At 46.8% G+C, this 19,435-nt stretch overlaps 1 long non-coding RNA gene across 3 annotated transcripts in view; it reads right to left on the bottom strand.

The window, feature by feature from the left end:
* Positions 1-7,135: 7,135 nt before the first annotated feature.
* The window catches only part of LOC122204206, a 44,443-nt gene continuing 32,143 nt past the window's right edge, over positions 7,136-19,435 (bottom strand). For all 3 annotated transcript variants that reach the window (XR_006195555.1, XR_006195554.1, XR_006195556.1), the window contains 2 exons: positions 11,230-11,295; positions 7,136-11,126 (listed from right to left, as the gene is read on the bottom strand). This is a non-coding gene — a long non-coding RNA (uncharacterized LOC122204206). The remainder of the gene's footprint in view (positions 11,127-11,229; positions 11,296-19,435) is intronic.

A 19,435-nucleotide genomic window follows, 5' to 3' on the forward strand; every position in this document is an offset into this window, starting at 1 on the left:
ATACACGCACACAGCGTGAGCCTGTGGGGTTCAGAAATAAAACACAGGGCAGCGGAGTCCATAAAAGTCAAACTGCAGAGTTGGGAAAGCTCAAATCAGCGGCACCAGCAGTGAACATAAGAAACCATACATGCACCACAATAAAAAAAAAAAAGAAGAAGAAAAGAAATGTATGAACTCCATCTCGCACTCCAAAATCATGGGATTTCCCATCCAATGAGGACTATGGAGTTTCAAGCTTGTTTACTTAAATTATAAAGGAAAGGGCAAATAATAAAAATCCGACCATATTTTTTGTGTTTTCTTTTCAACTGGCAATAGCATCACTCACCAGCAAGTTAGCATATACTGCAAATGAACAAAAAAAGAACACGCGTTGTGTATTCACTGAAAGAAAAATGAGCATCCAATCTGAAAACGGTGATCTTATAAGTTGTTTGCAAGGCCCACGGCTAACACAAAATGACACAGGTTTCCAGGTCGCTGATCAAACATTCCAGAAGAGATGGGCAAAATCTAGACAAGAGTGATGAACTGGGAAATGGCCTTATAAATATTTTTTAAATTTTATTTACTTGATTAATTTATTTTAGAAAGTGAGCAGGGGAAGGGGAGCAGAGGGAGAGAGAAAGAGAAGAGACACAGAGACAGAAAGAGAGAGAGAGAGAGAGAGAGAGAAAGAGAGAATCCCAAGCAAGCTCCATGGTCAGCACAGGGCCTGACACGGGGCCTGATCCCACAACCCTGGGATCATGACCTGAGCCGAAATCAAGAGTTGGACACTCAACCAACTGAGCCACCCAGGCGTCCCTGGCCTTGCAAATATTAAAGCTGTAATAAAGATACAGTAATTAAAAATACTGAATGGAATACAAATAGACCCAAATACATATATGAGAAGTTGGCTTATAATACAGTTGGCATTTCAAGTCTGTGCAGACAAGACTCAATAAATAGTCATAGGATAAGCAGCCATTGGAGAAAACGTTCACTTGAGTCTTTACCACCTGCCTTACAAAAACCAAAGATTTAAAATTTAAATCAAAGATTTACACATTTCAAAGAAAAAAATCATAGAAGCGGTAAGAGAAAACATGGGAGAAGTTTCCATGAACAGAGGACAGTTGGAAATGTCCATTAAAGCAGATGGAACCATTAAAACATTAGAAGGTATACATGTGAATGTGCTGATATCGAACAGCCACTAAGATGTGTGCTAAGTGCAAATCAATCACATCACAGCACACGTACAGAATTTGCTCATTTTTCCAGAAAAAGTCAGGCTACGCCCATACACGTACGTATATATGTGAAGAACTACGTTGACGCAGAACTCAAGGCAACACCAACGTAACAAGACAAAGACTGGCATTTTACCTCCATAAAGGGTACAACTAAAAACTACATCATGGGCATTTGTTACACAGGGAACAGCACAGAATTAGAAATACCACAGAGAAATTAACCAAACCAGAATGATAGTGAAAAATAATTCCCTCAGACACCTGCTAGATCAAGTTGAAAAAAGTAAATACAGAATACAAAGGATTTGAGTGATACAGAAAATTAAGTTTAAAGGTATCAATCGTGGGGCACCTGGGTGGCTCAGTCAGCTAAGCACCCAACTTCGGCTCAGGTCATGATCTCGTGGTTCATGAGTTCAAGCCCCATATTGGGCTCTGTGCTGACAGCTCAGAGCCTGGAGCCTGCTTCGAATTCTGTGTCTCCCTGCCCTTCTCCTGCTTGTGCCCCATCTCTCTCTTTCAAAAATAAACATTTTTTTAAAATGTTTAAACTAAGGAAAGGAAGATGTGATTGATGATACTAGAAGAGTAATAAATAAGAATACAGCCAGCAGAATTGATCACCAAATCCAATGTCCACTTCTTAGAGGGCAGGGTGGGAGAATAACAGTAAAACTAACATACTGGGGCAAGTGTGATACGGGAAAGAAAGAAAAGAAAGAAAAGAAAGAAAAGAAAGAAAAGGAAGAAAGAAAGAAAGAAAGAAAGAAAGAAAGAAAGAAAGAAAGAAAGAAAATACAGGAGTTATCAGAAAAGGTTATTCATCAAAACGACAGTGAGAGCCAAGACCTTAAGAGTTACCTACATCTCTAAAAGGAGATGTCCAAAAACAGGATGATTTTTATGGGAAACTAGAAATCCTCAAAAATGACGGAGAAAATCTGAATAGTCTTGAAAAAATGTAAAAATGTTAACACTTGGTAAGTTCCACCTGTAGAACCCATGCCACCTTGGGTGAGTTGTATCACCCTTTCAAAGCTCAAATGACTGATTGAAACATTCATGCCAGGTGTCGACTTAGTTCCGTACTCTGGGCAAGCGGTGAAGGGCATGATATTTATGTGCTATATAAGCTCTTCTGGAACAAAGATTAAATACTACTAAATCCTTTCTTAAATAAGAAACCATAACCTCTTAATAGTATATTAACCGGGTAAATTTTCAAAAACTGGACGACCGGGACCACCTGGGTGGCTTTGTGGGTTGAGCGTGACTCTTGATATCGCCTCAGGCCAGGATCCCAGGGTTGCAGAGTGGGGAGCCTGCTTGAGACTCACTCACTCTCTCTCTCTCTCTCTCTCTGCTGCTTTCCTGCTCATGCTCTCTAAAATTAAATTTTAAAAAAAAATTTTAAAGAATTAGATAACTAAAAAAGGTGTTATCTTTGTTTTTCAAAATGACTCAATACAGGAACAGGTTGAGAGGAACAGCAACAGGTGAGAATCCTTATTAGTTTGACAGGTTGGTTTATTTTTAATATTTACCTAACAAATGAATTTAAGGCCATCAAACCCTTAACTCATCTTGGTCCCATCCAACAAGGTGTGTTATGTGACACCATCATGGCTATCCGTTTCCAAAGGACGTGTACTTGTTTGTATTGCCTTCTTAGCTGCTAACTTGGAGAGGGAGGAGGACGTCCTGTTGTGTTTTATTTCCAAGGGGGGAAGGATTTTTGGCCCTTTCTCGGCAACCTCAATATTTATTGCGTTATAGTCAGAGAATGGGACCTGTGGGATTTTCCACATCCTGGAATTTGGTGAGATTTTCTCTCCAGCATAAAACGTGGTCAATTACCATGAATGTTCCAAGCGGGTCTGTCGGCACACAGTTCAGAGACAACTGACACGTCGTTTGTTAATGAAGCGAGTTGAGCGGTCAGATCTTTCTTAGTCTAGATGATTGGAAGATGAAGGAGATGTGGGTGAAAAGAACGTGCTGTGGTTAGGGATTACCAAATATCTCACTGTGTTTCTAAAAACACAAACCGCCTATCTTTCAAAGCTACGTTGGCCAAATAAAAGCGCACGGCGATCTTCTTGACAAAGTTCCTAAGTCGATGCCGTTCACCTCGCTAATTCTACTTTGATGGACAAGGCTACCACTATTTGCTCACTCTCCGTGAGCACTTGGTGAGGTTTCCCCACTCCTTTATTTTCAACCTTTTGGGTTATTTCGAATGGTCTCTCGTCATCGACCTATACACATATTTGTGGTGAAGCTTATAATTCAACCTGACAATGTCTGTAAATGGCGGAATTTAACCCGTGCACCTCTTCTGTGATTCACGTTATGTTTCACTTGACCCCTCTACCATCTTGTTTTACACTGAGCTTTTTAAAATTTCTTTTCCTGGTATTTCCTGGATCAAGTGATCTCAGTGTGAAGCACACAGAGAACGCAGTTCTCTCCAAACGCTGGCATCGGCAGTCACGGTGTGTTGGCAACAGCTACAGAAACACAGCCTCCGGCGCCCCCCCATCCAGGCCCAGCCTCCTGCTCAGTCTCCCCCGGAAGCAGGCGGGACTTCCCCTCTGGACTCCAACCCTGTGGGTCTCCAGCTCACCTCAGAAAGGGAGGAGGGGGGCACACAGGGATAAAGGAGCGCCAGGGCTGAGAAGCACATTTTGGAGACGGGATGAAGGCTCAAGGTGACGGACTGAAATGTTAATAAAGAGATAACACCTTAACTTTGTGCTCCAGGCAAGCGAAGTGGGGCACAGAAATTAAACACGGAAGGACACAACGCCAAGTGGTGTAATAGGTTTATTTGAGAATCTGAACACGAGCCACACCAGCACTGGGAACCTCACTCCAATGTTACAGCAAGAACTGCCTTCTTTGCCACCAAGAGGCAAACTGTGTTGTAGCTTCAGCGCGTCCACTCAGAGCCAGTTCCTTCCACTCCCCAGCCAGCCCCTCGGAAACGCCTGGCTGTTCTCACCTCCGCAGGCCTTCCTGCACCGCTCACAGAGCTTCTCTTAAGCACATTACATTACGCCGTAACACCGTAACACAGCTCATCCGAGACGACCAGGGTACAAACATGCACATATGTATCTCGTTTTACGCCAAAGGCCTTCTCTCCGCGACACAGCACAGTGTTATTTTTTTCCTTCCATTTATTACACCCAACATTTTCTATTCCTTCCAGTGACCCGCCTCTGTTCTGGACTCTTAGGCACCCCCCTGCATAGTGAACAACCATGTGGCTAAATCAGATAATTTCCCTCAATTGGCTTTTTTTTTTTTTTATCAGAGTCACATTTAATGAAAGCCCTTCTTCCTAGAAAAACGCACATACCTGCAGATACACAAAATTCCGCATACAATTTAAGAAGGTTCTCGACTTCTCCAGACACAACACTCCCACTGTAATTCATGAGGCAGGGAAGGCCCGGGTCAGGGCCAGCACAGAGGAGGAGGGGAAGTCTCTGAGTGAACCCGTTTTCAGAAATATTGCTTAGTAAATATAGCTGGCAAGGTACCCACGAGTCGGGAGTCTAAAAAATGCATACATACACCTGAAAACCAAGAAAAGCAACTTTTATATGCCGTTATTTTACTCTAAAAATGTTTGTTTCATTTGCACACGCCTAAATCTGAACAATAAAAGCGCTTTGGTAGGAGAGTCACCTTCCTTTGAGATCTATGCCAAGCTCCCGCTGACGTGTGTAAACAAAGCCCAAGGCCCTGGGATCTTTGGATGTGCTCATGTGCCTAACATGGGATGATTTAAAGAAGGTTTTCATTTACTTACGATCTGAAAAGTGCTCTAACTCCCTACACTAGGAGTGGTAACAAAGACACCCACAGGCCTCCCTGCCCCTTAGGGGTTTGGGGAAATGGGGCCTGTGGAAGCTTGGAGCTCACGGTCTCACAGCTGCCCTCTTCTGGCTGAAACACGTATTTTACCATCGTACAGACGGTCCGTCCCATTCCAGCCGGGACCCAGCACACAGTCCTTCCGCGGTTTCCACGAGGAGTTCCACGTGGACCAAGCACCCCCAGACTTCAAGGAAGGAGTCTGTGGTCGTAAGGGTTCACCCGTGAAGGCGCGCAGCCCTCCACCACCCTGCTCACCTGGGTCCCTTTCCCACTACCTTTCCAGTTCCACTCTTACTTTCTCGTCCCGGGCTATCCTGGGAGAGGCCAGTTGTTCCGGCTCTTCTCACACGGAGAAACCATGTCCCGCCTACCTTCTCCAGGTCCTACCCCACATTTAGATGCCCAAACCCATCCCAGTGGGCCTCAGCAGAACAGAGGAGCCCCAAGAACATGACTCATCTTCCCGAACAGACGAGTGGGATTACTTTTCTCTTGCCGTATTACGAAATGCTAGGCACTTTATACACGCTTATTTAGTCCTCCCAACTATTTCGGGAGTTCGGTATTTTCAAAACCATCTTACAGGTGAGAAACCTGAGGTTCGGAGACGTTGAGCTGCGTAAGGTCACGGAGGAAGAGCTCTGCCACGCTCAGTTTTCCTATCTCTTGAGGTCTCGATCTTAACTCGGAGACGCTATTTATGTTCGGCTCCTGCCTGTGGTGGTGCCCGCCTCTTCCTCATCTCTCCCCTCGGGGCTTGATCTCACCACTGAGTACTTCTTCCAAGTGCTTCTGATATTTGCTTCCCATTCACCTGGTTTTTCAAATTCCTGAGAACAGCGAGTTGGACAGAAAAACTGTTTCACGATTCAACATTCTTTAGGATAACAGAACCAAGTGTTGGGAGATCCCTCCGAAAGCATCATGCTCAAGCTCACACGACCCAAAAGAATCCGACAACTTCCTCGAGGTGGCCGGGCACCCGTGTCTTCTACAGCAGACCATCTGGATGTCTGGGGATCTCCGACTCGATACAGTTCTTAAAGGAGCAACTCGCCACTTATTCAGGGGTCCCCAAGTCAGTGGGCTGTGAAGTCGGCCATGACTTCTTTCTCACATCCGAAATCTTAGTAGGAGCCAAAAGTGACTCCGCGAGCGACACCTGAGCCCACGTGTGACCTCTCTTCCCAAACCCTCTCACGTCAAAAGGCCAGTTTGGGCGGCTTCCCCTCCGACAGTCGGAGTGGGACGCAGACTGAACCCTCAAAGCCGGCAGATGCCAGAAGCACCGTCCAAGCCTGTGGCACGGAGCACGGGCCAGCATGGCTTCCCCTGGGACTTCCGTCCCACCAGAGCAGGAGTCGGCCGCAGCCTTCAGGGACCAGAGCAGGGCTTCACAAGGTTAAACAAAAGCCTGTGGGCATTAGGCAGGTGATACACATGACCACCACGGGTCACACGGGGACCAGGAATTTGTTGCCGACATTCAAAACTCATGTTTTATCTAAAACATTTTAAAACATTAAATTTTATCTAAAACTACAGCTTGCTGGTTTTCTCTTAAAAGAGCAGAGCATGTGGGAACCTTTGGCCTATATTCTAGCATGGAAATAAACAGCTACAGGCAAGCAGGGGCCATCCCTTCAGAAAGGCACGCTTTTTCCAGTTGGCCACAGACCTTGCACCTCCTCTCTGAATGACTCCGGATGCAATGCAGTCATTTGTTACTTGCTTGGGCCATGGTGTCCTCACAACCTGATTTGCTGGGACAGTCCCAGTTCAGGCCTGTGGTCCTCATTAACAGCACCCCCTATACTCTTAAGTGCCCAGTTTGGGCAGTAAATCATACGGTCACCCTAGGCATAATACACAGTAATACACAAGCCATCCCCAACTGCGTGCTCTCTCTCTCCCCCTCCCCCTCACACACACACACACACACACCCACACACACACACAACACATGACCACTGAATTCACACAACCACGTGTCAAGCACAGAACCCTGTTATAAAGTGATTTTATTAAATTGATTTGGACATACTGTAGGTCAAATAATATTTTCCGAAGATAACAATTATGGACTTTAAAGCTCGACATAAAATTAGTAGCTTCAAAAGTGTTAGTCATATCCCCCAGCAACAGCATGATAAAATAATTCAACTATGTAGAAATATAGAACTCTAGGACTAGCTGGAAACTCGGAAATCATTTAGCCTAATGTCCTCATTTCGTGAGAAAACCAGACTCCACGATTAGGCGATTTGCCCAAGCTCACACACCTAATAGTAATAAAGCTAGAAATCAAACTGATTTTTCCTAAAACTAAAATCCTACCGATGATATTTCAGCTGTCTCTCTACCAACTAAAAGTCTAGGCGGCTCTCTAACACCGCAGCCTACCGCGACATGGACAAGGGTAAGACACTACAGTAAATCGTAGTCGAGGGCGTCAGGCCTGGAAGAGGCTTCCCCCGGTGACTCGGCTGGCCCTCTCCTGGGAAAGGAGGACGCACAGGAGGAGGGACTTCCCAAAGGCTGTGAACAGAGCTATCTGGATGAAAATCCAAACAGGGATACATTTACCCCCGAACCCCATCTCTAGTTTCATGGCCCACCCACTAAGTTATGTGCTCCTTTTAAATCTCCTTTATGCCTTGAGGTTTTAGTTACACAAAAACCCCTTCCAGTCAAACAGAAAAACCTAATTCAAATATGAAGAGAAAATCAAGCTTTGTTTCAGTATTTGGACGACTGTTTTGGGTAGTTCATTTCCCAACCTCTTAAGACAGTTGACAGACACTGTGAACCTGCTCACCCATTTCAGAGCTTCAAAGACCCTTAACTTCCCCCAAAGACTTCCTGAGCATAAGGACTACATGTGGGAAATCAATGGAAACAGGAATGAGAAGAGAAACAAAGTTAAAAATTAGGTGCTTTTTGTTCTCGTCATTGGGGACTTTTGGTCTTCTAAACATTCCTTGAGTCCTTCCACATGAGTTTTTAATATCAATCTAGCCACAAAAAAAAAAAAAAAAAAAAAGAGCAAGAACAAGAAGGAGAAAAGAAAAAAGGGCCTATAAACGTCAGAATACTGAGCAACTCAGCATCTCCCCCCTCCCCGCTGCTCGCTCCGCTCCAGCGCCCGGCCGCCTTCCACTCCACAGACGCAGGCGCGGTGGCGGGGCTGGCCGGCCAGTGCCTCCAGCCTTGCCCGCTCACTCCGATGCCACCCTCAGAAAGGCCTTCCCTGACTGCCGTCTAATGATGCCCCACCCCCACCCACCCCACTCTAAATCATCACCCTAGTTTATTTTCTTCATAGCACTTAATCACTATCTCAAACTACATTATGTATTTGCTTACTTGCGTATCGTCTCCTCCACCAGAAGTAAACTCCATGAGAGTAGGGCCCTTGTCTGTCTTACTCAGTGGTATTCCCAGCACCTAGCACAGTGCCTGGCACATAGGAGGTGTTCAATAAATACTTGTTGAATGAACGAAGAAAGGAAAGGAGAGAGTAACATAGACATTCATGCCTAAAAATGAATGGATACATAATCCTCAGTGAAGGTACTGAGGACTCCTACACATTATTGCCCAAAATTACAGAGACTAAACATTATTCGTGACTCCTCCCACCATCCACTTCTCCTACGGTCTCCCCTAGCTAGTAAGGAGCTCCATGTGTTACAAGAGGAGCCCGAGAGGGCAATTCTGGATGGAGAAAAGTTCTAACTTCGCTTGCTTGCTTCTTCCTATTTACATTCAGCTATTTCCAAAAAAAAAAAAAAAAAAAATTCAAGTTAAAAATATGTGATGAAACCACTAGAAAATTAGGTCTAACATAGAGACACAGTGATTAGCAGAATCCACAAGAATTTTTTTGAAAAGTTCAAGAAAAGTTCAAGGGCATGTATGTCTGCCAATGATTTCTCTGACAGGCCAGTGAATGGAAATTGTGAGTCACCTAAAATCTAAAATGAAATTTAATGCCATCTAGGAAGGGGTGGATATTTATGGGTGTTTTGAGGACACACAGGTAAAGTGGGTTCAGAAATAATGGGATATATGGAAAGATATGTAGGGGCTGAATCAAGTGAGAACCTCAGAAATACCAGAACACTATCTTAGTGGGAGCTGTCCATCTTCAAATGCATTCATTAACCAGTATGTTTGAATCAAGAGAAGGAAGGGCATGAGCTCCCGAAGGGGGAATCACCGGGATAACTTTTAAGTAAAGCATAGACAGAGGGTGACTCAGGAGGCTGGGCAATGATCACGGTTTCCTGTGTAGTATTTCCAAGTACTGAGGCATCATGCCCAAATCCCAGGAAACACACACCCACGACTGGGACCTCACCGCCCGTCTGGGGCAGACACTCAGAGGGATTCCAGATTCAAAGTCAAGTTGTGGAACATACTTGGCATGAATCCAAAAACAAAACAAACAAACAAAAACCAGAAAAACCAACCTCGCATATGCCTCTTCAAAAAGAATGTCCTGCTGGGGCTTGCTGTAAAAATTTCTTGGGTCAATGTAGGTATTTACAGGGTTTCCTTCCTAGTGGCACTTATGGGTTTTAAGAATTTTAACTGTTAGCAAAACACTCTATATAACTGATATTTTGAGATGGTTTCTCTCCTTTGTGTGTACTCTCTGGTGAATGCAGAGGCTGGTGCTCTGACTAAAGGCTTTCCCACACTCATCACATTTAAAAGGTTTCTCCCCAGTGTGCACTCTCTGGTGGATGCAGAGGCTCGAGCTCTGGCTGAAGGCCTTCCCGCACCCACAACATCTATAGGGTTTCTCCCCAGTGTGAACTCTCTGATGGATGCAGAGGCTCGAACTCTGGCTGAAGGCCTTCCCGCACTCATAACATTTATAGGGTTTCTCTCCTGTGTGAACTCTCTGATGCATGCAGAGGCTAGAAGTATGCCTGAAGGCCTTCCCACACTCTTCACATTTAAAGGGTTTCTCGCCCGTGTGGACTCTCTGATGCATGCAAAGATTTGAACTATTACTAAAGCCCCTTCCACACTCACTACAGACATAGGGCTTCTCACCTGTGTGAACTCTCATGTGAATTTGAAGATGTGAGCTCCAATTGAAGGCTTTGCCACACTCATAGCATTTATAGGGCTTCTCCACTGTGTGGATTTTCTTATGTCTGTTAAGTTTTGTTGTAGTACTAAAATCCTTACCGCAATCATCGCACTTATAGACCTTCTCTCCTGTGTGGTCTCTCCAATGAATATGAAGTTCTGATATATGAAAGAAACCCTTATCACACTTATCACATTTATGGGGCTTCTCAGCAGTGTGGATTTTCTGATGCATAAAAAGATCTGCTCTCTCAGAGAAAAATTCCCTACACATGGGGCACTTGTAGATCATTTTTCCTATTTGGTATCGTGATTTAGAGGAGGAAATTTCCTTACGACTACTATAGTTGAAGGATTGCTATTTCATAGAGTCTCTTATTTGGCCATCCTGGCAGTTTATCTCAGGCTTGCTCTATTCGGTAGGGCTATGGTTGGCCTAAGCTTCTCCCTGCCCGTCTTTCTATGGAAGGTTTCTTCCTGCATAGTGCTCCTCACTCAGTATTATTACTGATCATAAAGTGACATTTACTCCCACATGAATTCTGTAACTCATGAACACAGAACTTTCCTTCAGATCCTGAGTTGTCAACATTCCAAGGGGCTCCCAAGGTGCAAACCTCTGCGTTTTTAAGCCCCCGGAATCTTCCTCTTGTAGAACGATCTCGTACTTCCCACTTCTAGAAAAAGGACCGCACAGTGTCCCCTGTGGTGGAGGGTGAGATACTGCGTGTTGATCTCGATCCCCTGTAGCCTCCCCTTGAAGAGTCAGTATGACGTTCTGCCTCCTACACATCAGACAGAAGCCTTCCCAGGAAGCAAGCTCCTTGGGTTCCACGTGTGCCAATCCTTCCTTCTGGGGATTCCCTACATGGGTATCACTCCAGTCTCCTGTAACGAAAACATAAGCAAATATATTGAAAATGCCTCTTTTCCAGCAAATGCTATTGGTTCCATAATTAATGTCATATAAATGTGACACAGTAATACAGACCTTTTTTGATCTCGAGGAAGAAGCTCTCTTATCTTCCAGAGAGATGTATCTCTTAGATTTGCAGGTCTGAAGAAGAGAATTTGTAGATATCATGCTCCTGTTCATAGCCCAAGTATATATAATCCACTTACAACCACTTATTGTAATTATCTAAACATCATCAAGGGAATAGTATTGAAAAAGAAAAGAAATCCTCAGAAGACCTGAATGTGAGAAGCAGCTGTCTTGTATAAAGGAGCAAGAAGGAAAACTATCTCCACTTTGAACTTCAGAAAGGACAATGCTGCTTTAGACCTAAAACATCAGATTTGAGTAGCCTTCTGGCCTACAGGAAGAATAAATATATGACAAAGTGGTATTGAATGCCCTTCCCTTGTTCAATTGTCCTCACTGGTTTCCTGATGTAATTAAAATCCAAACCTTTAAGTGAATACCCAAGGCCCTGCATGACCTTACCTCCAACTCTCCCCCACACCTCGCTGTGCTTTCTATTCCAGTTCGCAACACCCCAAGCTAGTGCCTGAAATGCTTTCTGCCCGACCTTGTGTGGGCCTTGCTGCGTCAGCTGCCCCTCCCTTACCTAAAGAAGGCCCCTTGCTGAGACTCTCTTTTTACCTCTTGTTTGATTCCTTCAAAGCACATATAACTTGTAATTTTCTCACTGTTCCTTGGTTTTTGATAGATCTCCTGTACTAAGATGTAAATGTCATGAGGGAGGAACTGTGTGTGCTGCTCACTGCTACATTCCGGTGAAGGGGAGGTGTGCAATTCATACGTGCTGCATATGCATCTATGGAATATTTCACAACACCCTCTCGTCCCCCAACAGGCGTATCTTGCCTCATTCTGGTACAGCAGATAAAGGCACATTTCCCAGTGCCTTATTACCAGTCTTCTGATGACCAACACGGGACAAAATATACAACAAACAGAATGATCGGGAAACAAAGAAAATAGATCCCAAAATATTCTATCTGAACTCTGAACTCCTGTGAGGTGTAGGACCATGTTTTACCAATCTTTTCACCCCCTGTAATCTATAGTCAGTAAGTGACACTTCAATTAATTCATTAAATGAAATCCACAGATCTTCTTGAACGCTTTCAATAATATGCTCCATACAAAGACGGGGCAACGGGCAAATGAAGAGATGTCTTTAACGATAAAATGGCAAGATAAATTGGACTGCTTTTAAGTGGAAGGGTTAGGATTTTGAAGTTGAACTAATTTCAGCAAAAATATAGCCAACGGCTGGACCAATTAGATATGCATCTACCCTCTGTTCTGTCACACATACTTCCATCCCCAGATATATTGGTAAAAGCAGGAAGCGACTGATGTCCCAGGTTACTCAGTGAGGCAGTACTCGACACAGCAAAACTGCAGACAGCCCAAGGCCTCTGCACAGCCCACCGGTCCAGTGAACTCTAGTTAATCCTCACGATAAAATGCTGCTTGGCTGTTCGAAAAGAGGAACGAGGAAGAACACTATGCACTGAGACAGAGCGGACCCCGGTCATGCTGTTTCACGAACAAAGCAAGACACAGAAGGGTATATATAATATGCTGACTTTCGTGCCAAGCAAGGATGCAAATGCGGATGTGTGTCTGTTTACATTACGTACACAAATTAACAGGGAAGATAACACAAAACCGAAGGTAAGCAGTTATTTGTGGAGACGAAGGAGACAAAGACGAAGTCGAACGTTTCCAAACATACCTTATCCTGTCGTTTCAGCTTTGGAAACATGTTTATATATATTCCAAAAACAAACTAAGTCCACAAAAAGGAAAACAATCCCTAAAATTTTAAACAAAAAGAATGACTTTTCAAGTCGGTAACATCCACAAAGGGCCTCTGAGTGTGCTGTACTCAGAGGGACACGCTCTGTCAGCAAACGAAGCCGCAAAGAAATCAAACTTCTTTCAGTAGTTTGTTAGTTGCAACAACACTGGTGTGTCGTTTACACTGGTGTATAAATTAGGATTATGCAAGTAAGTAATTTTGCGATTGTTGTGAGGAACCAAGATTCAATGTTAAGATAAACCAGATACAAACATAAAACCAAAGTTAAGGAAAAAATTGTACAACATAAAATTTATCAGTTTGAATTCATGTCTTTTCTAGCTTTATCCACCAGAAAGACCTAGAAGCAGTGACAATCAACAGCCAAACACCCTTCTCCTCCAAAAGGCACAGGGATCCCTGGAGGAACAGCTGATTTCAAGGCCACAGCATTTTACAAAATAAGGCTGGGACATCCTGTTATGCCAGAAAGCAAGAGACTCATGCCAAAGGAACAGCAATGCCAATTTATGAAGAGACTCCCACTGGCCAAAAATGGGACAACTGAGCATCCACAAAGGAATAATGAATGCAATCTACTGAAACAAATTAAATATACAAAAGGTCACAAGTTTACACTGATTTCAGGGGTGGGGAACGGGAGTGGCGGGGAGCAGAGAGACACACACAGGGACAGACAGAGGCAGAGAGACAGAGATTCAAGGCACTGAGCAAAACTGGAAGTAACTAGGGCACCAACTTTTCACCCTAAAAACTGGCAATTAAAAGGAAAGAACTGTGCGTCCATCCTATCTTTCCTCTGTGAACTATCTTTTGAGGTCACGTGACAACCCAGCTAGGAAACGCATAACCCTAATGAAATACCTGACCATGACCAGAAACTTGACATTGCGAGGACCGGGCTGTCATCACCTAAACCCACTCGTCAATCTTAGCACCACTCAAAGAGGAGCAACCAGACGTGTGTGTACCCCTGCATGTGACTGACAGGAAACACAGGAAACACACAGCATCACTTCGAAACATTCTTGCTGAAAGATTGAACTGGTACGTAACCCAGCCTTTACACATCATTTTTATATAAAGGTACGAGAAGAAATGGCAGAGAGCAAGCAGAAAAATACCAAAATAGGAGCCAGTCCCCAGGACGGCTGCCCACTGTTCCAACAAGTACATGCCCTGGAAATGGGGAGCGGTGGGGGCCTCAACAGACACAAGGCCTAACAATGCAATGTAACAGGAGGACCTTCTCTGGAATCGGATTCAAATGAACCAGCTGCTGAAAGGAGACAACGAAGGAGACATGATGAGGGATGGGGTATCAGATTATACAAGGAACACGGCCAACTGTGTTAGGTGTCTTACTGCCCCTATAGTCGTGCAAATGGCAGTGTTTTCAAAGATGTACAGTGGAGCTTGCAGGAATGTAGTGACATGATGTCGGAGAGGAGTCTTCAAATGCTTCAGCAAACAAACAAACAAAAAAAGACAGTAAAAAAGGACAGATAATTGGGGCGTCTGGGTGGCTGAGTCGGTTAAGCGTCCGCCTTCGACTCAGGTCACGATCTCACAGTTCGTGAGTTCGAGCCCCGTGTCGCGCTCTGTGCTGACAGCTCCGAGCCTGGAGCCGGCTTCGGATTCTGTGTCTCCCTCTCTCTCTGCCCCTCCCCTGCTCACACTCTGTCTCTCTTAAAAATAAACATTAAAGGGGCGCCTGGGTGGCTCAGTCGGTTAAGCGTCCGGCTTCGGCTCAGGTCATGATCTCGCGGTCTGTGAGTTCGAGCCCCGCCTCGGGCTCTGTGCTGACAGCTCAGAGCCTGGAGCCGGTTTCGGATTCTGTGTCTCCCTCTCTCTCTGCCCCTCCCCTACTCACGCTCTGTCTCTCAAAAATAAAAATGTTATAAAAAAAAAAAAAAAAAAGGATAAGGCATACGTGGCAAAATCACTGTAACTGTTGAATCTAGGTCATGGATACATGATGATGGATAAATGATAAGTACAATGCTATTCCCGTGTATTTGAAAATTTTTATGACAAAAAATCAGTGAATGCAGAGAAGACATTCTTTTCCTGCTCCTGCTGCAGCAACAAACCAATCCCAGAACCAGAAACAACTAAAATATGATCCCCCGAATAGCTGACTTCCCCAACCAACCCTGACCATGAGAAAATGTGCGTAGTGCCGCACGTACCCCGAGAGAGAGGCGTCCGTGGCTTCAGGGCAGGAAGACAAAGGCACACTGCCACACCCTGCCCTCTGCCCCTCACCGGCTGGCCTGGACACCGTGTGGCTCTCCTCACTTGGGAACAGAAGCAGTGAGGGTCGGGACGCCCGTCGGAACTAACTGCTCAGAAGGCGGAATCTCCACACCAAAGCTCAGGCACATGAAATTCCTGCCTGAACGCCACCAGAGTTTCCCTCGAGGAGGAATCAGCCACCCCTCTCTCCAGGCAGAAATGCTTAGACATACCTGCAAGTCTTACCACGTGGGGCGGGGGCAGGGCTAGCTACATTCTTTAGGAAAAAGAGAAAAAAAGATAGAGCAAGAAGAACTCCAGCCAATCTTCCATGTGACGAACCAACGAACAGAAGGACAAACAACACAAAAAGCCTCCCCGCCATAAACTTTCCTAACCACCCCCTGCCCCACTGCATCTGTACATACAAAGGAGACTAGAAAGCAAGATAGCAAATACGAGCTAAAAAAATCCTACAGATCCCAAATCACATGCTCCCAAGATTCTCTCACTTAAGACACGTCTCCTATCCAACGTCCCGTCCCGTAAGAGCGCTGAAGGGGACAGCCGACAGGACTGCGGGACCACCTTTCCGACCCCAGGAGGAAGGAGCCTTGCCCTGAGGTCACCTGACACTGCCCAGGGCAACGTTCAGTCTCTCCACATGAGACCTCAGGAGCGCCCCCAGCAGTCTGGGGGTTCAACCTACAGTGGGCAAGAACTGCTCAAACAGGAAGTTAGAGTTCAGCTGAGAACTGAGAGAAAAACTGCTTAAATTTAGCCCATGTGCCCCCAACCCCCACCTTCCGTGAAAAAGGGCCCTCCCTCTATCCACCGAAATCTCTGCCTCATCTAAACATTGTGACACCAAGCAACACCCAAATCAGCACTGACCTCTCAGTACCGCTAAAAATGAGGGATCGGCAAGCCGACACCCGATGCTTGAGACGCCAGAGGTTAAAAAGGAGTCTCTGGGTGCTGGCCCGGGAAGGGCCACCCGGAGGTGGAGGCGCGGGATTCACAGCTAGGAGATCAGGGCGATGGCCCCTCTGAGGGCTGCTCAGGACAAGCACTCTCCATCCCAGACCAAGAGGCAATGCTAAAACTCCACCACAGTCTGGAAGCTGTGGAAGACACACTGGGCCCCCGCCCTGGCCTTCATTTCCCTTGCAGGCAGACGCGCTCGTTGGGGAAGGGGCCCCCTCTGGTCACACCTGCAGGGGGCAAACGTCAGGAGTCCGAACAGAGCAAGGACACCGATTTCCCTCCAAAACTTGAGCCAGAGTCTGATGCAGAACGTACACGTAAGAGCCTCTCGACCCTAGAAGGTGCTCAGGATGCTGTGCTAGGAGGCGTGGATGTGGGTTTTGAAAACCCGATTAAACACACTTTTGCATGTACTTTTTACATATATTGCTCTTTTACACGGCCAACCAAAAAATACGAGTTTGCCTGGGAAAAAAGTACACTAGCTTTTCACGAATTTCTTGTTTCAATGATTCTACAGTTGCAAACCGGGAACTCGGAGCAGAAGGACCCTGTCTTCACAGGGCAGGTGCTGGAGAACAGAGATGCCGAGGAGTACAACACGTGGAGAGACGGCATCCCACGGGGGCCCGCTGCGCTGGGACGACGGAGGTATCAGAAGAACGCCAACCACGGAGGGGGAGGTCGGGAAACTGTGACCGGTGTTCCAGAAAGCTGGATCACACTCAGTATAATCCAGACATAAGATCAAGACCAATCACCCTGATTCAGCAGGGGAGAAAAATCCAGTTACACTCCTACAGGAATAAGAAGCCAAACGCCTCGACATCAGACTTCGCGCACAGGCTGTGAAGCCAGATGCCGCGAAACGCTTCGCGGCGCGATTCTGACGGAGATGGACCGTGACACAGGAAGTACAAAGGCACCCGTCCCAGGACCGGCACCACTGACAGGGAAGAGAAAACCACTGCAGAGCCACTGAATCCTCCCAGCCAGACCTGTGAAGAAACAGGCTTGCGGAAGGGCATGCCACTGGACACAAGACCACACCTAGGGAGACCGGGGACCATGTCTTGTGGGCACCGACGATAGACGACAGGTGGGGGCTGCTGAGGGAGAAGAAGGTTTGGTGTAGGGACAGGACAGTAATGCCTTTCAAAAGACTGGGGATAGAAGATGCAGGGCAGATGCTGTGTGAACAAAGTCCCACCAAAGGCATGAAAGGGATTTAGAAGTGTGTTTCCACTTAGTCTTAGAACACCAGGCGAGTAAGTCACCTAACGTGATTTTGCACCTATTTCCTTTGAAAATAATCAGGATGATGCAGGTGTACCGGCCTATCACAAAAAGACACTTTGTATGCCATCAGTCAGCCATGATGTAAAAGAGCATGCTTTGGAGGCTCAAGGACACACATGTGTAGGACGTACTTTCTTCCTTTCTGAAATGCAGGCTGCGCAAGCGCTCACGTCGTCAGTAAGATGCCGATACGCACGTGAACCTGGAGTCGCCCGCAGAACCTGACTCAGTGGAGGAACTGGCTTCTCATGCGAACAAAGACGCAAAGGAGTACATGAAGCAAGAATGGCAACATAGGACGATAGGTTTTGAACCTGGATGAAGGGTACACAGAAGTACATTTTGTTACTTCCTCTACTTTTGAGCTCATCTGAAATTTTCCGTAACAGAAAGAAAAGCGGTAAGCCTCTGCCCAGGAGATCCCTGTAGCGAAGGTGGAAAGAGATTCAGGAGAAAGATACGCACCGGCAACCAGCACTCTGAATCACAGAGCTAAAGAAACTTTGCCTGCACGGGCATCACGGAGCCAGGCAAACTCGGGCACATCACTACACGCATGGGGACCGAGGACACAAATGCGGTGACGGCAGCTGACGTGTCTTCAGTGAAACCCTATCACGTGACCACAACACCCTGCCCTTCCAGCTTTCTGACTCTGCTAATCTGACGGAACCTTTCCTTTGTTCCCACGGGACCTCCGGTCCGCTTTTAATCGTTTTCTGTCCCGCTAACGAGACCCCGTCTGCCTTTTTCTCCCACTTCCTTTCCTGGCGCAGACTCTGCAGCCCCACCCCTCTCACCGGCCACCCTCCTCCTCCATCACGGTTCCGAGGCCGGACCTCGTCTCTGTCATCACCAGTAACCGCACCGTCTCCCAAGTGTGTTCAACAGCAAGCCACCCTCTGGCCGCCTGGTGCTTCGCCCCCCGCCGGCTCCGACTCCAGCAGTCTTTCGCCCGCAGACTCACCAGCAATAACCTTTCCTCTTCTCCCGTCACCCGCTCACTCCACTTCCGTCCATCAGGAGAACGCCTCTTCCTCGCTCACCGTTAACTCTCGCCACCTTCTCCCCGTCACGCCATTTTAATAACACCCCAACCTTACTTAAATCCAACTCTCCGCCTCTCCATACGGGCACCCAAAGCAGCCGAATGATGCCAGGCTTTCCTGAATTCACGACGACAAACCTCGGGTGGGCGCCAGGCCTCCACAGATTCTTCTGAGAGCCTTCAGTACACGCTTTCCAGGATTTTCAGTTGCCGCTTTGCAGTCACGACGGCAACGTCCCCAGTGTCCTCCTCTCTCCTCGAATCTCCTGGATCCCCTCCACCTCCCTCTCTCGGGGCTGGTAACCTGCCAAGGTAACGTATTGAGAAAACAGGAACAACGTGACGACAGCGTCCTCACTCTCCCGCGGGCCGCACCTACACCTGTGCGCTCTGCCGCCTCCCTCCTCCTTCCTGCTCCTCACGGGCCAGTCCTGCCACGTGTGCCCCGTCAGCACTTCCGAGGCCTCCTCAAAATCAAATCCTGCGATGACTCTCCGTGTCATCAACAGTCCTGTCCCACCTGCTGGCCCGTCCCATACAAACATGTTCTCCGCCCCTCCTTCCTCAAACAGACTTCTGTGGATCGCACAGCCCCGCCCCACCTATCCGCCCAAACACCGGCTCTCCGGCACAGCAAAACTCCGCGAGAGCTCCGTGCGTCGCATTCTCTCCGCCGGGCGTCTGTCTCTACCCTCGCTGAAAACCACTCTTATCCAGGCCGTTGGGACCTTCACACCGCCAAACCCCACGGGCACTGTCCTCGTCCACCAGACGGGACCGTACGACACACCTCCTGTCCGTGGCCTGCACTAAGGTCCCCTCCTTGC

Source organism: Panthera leo, chromosome D3 (genome assembly GCF_018350215.1).
Source record: "Panthera leo isolate Ple1 chromosome D3, P.leo_Ple1_pat1.1, whole genome shotgun sequence".
Classification (NCBI taxonomy): Eukaryota; Metazoa; Chordata; class Mammalia; order Carnivora; family Felidae; genus Panthera; species Panthera leo.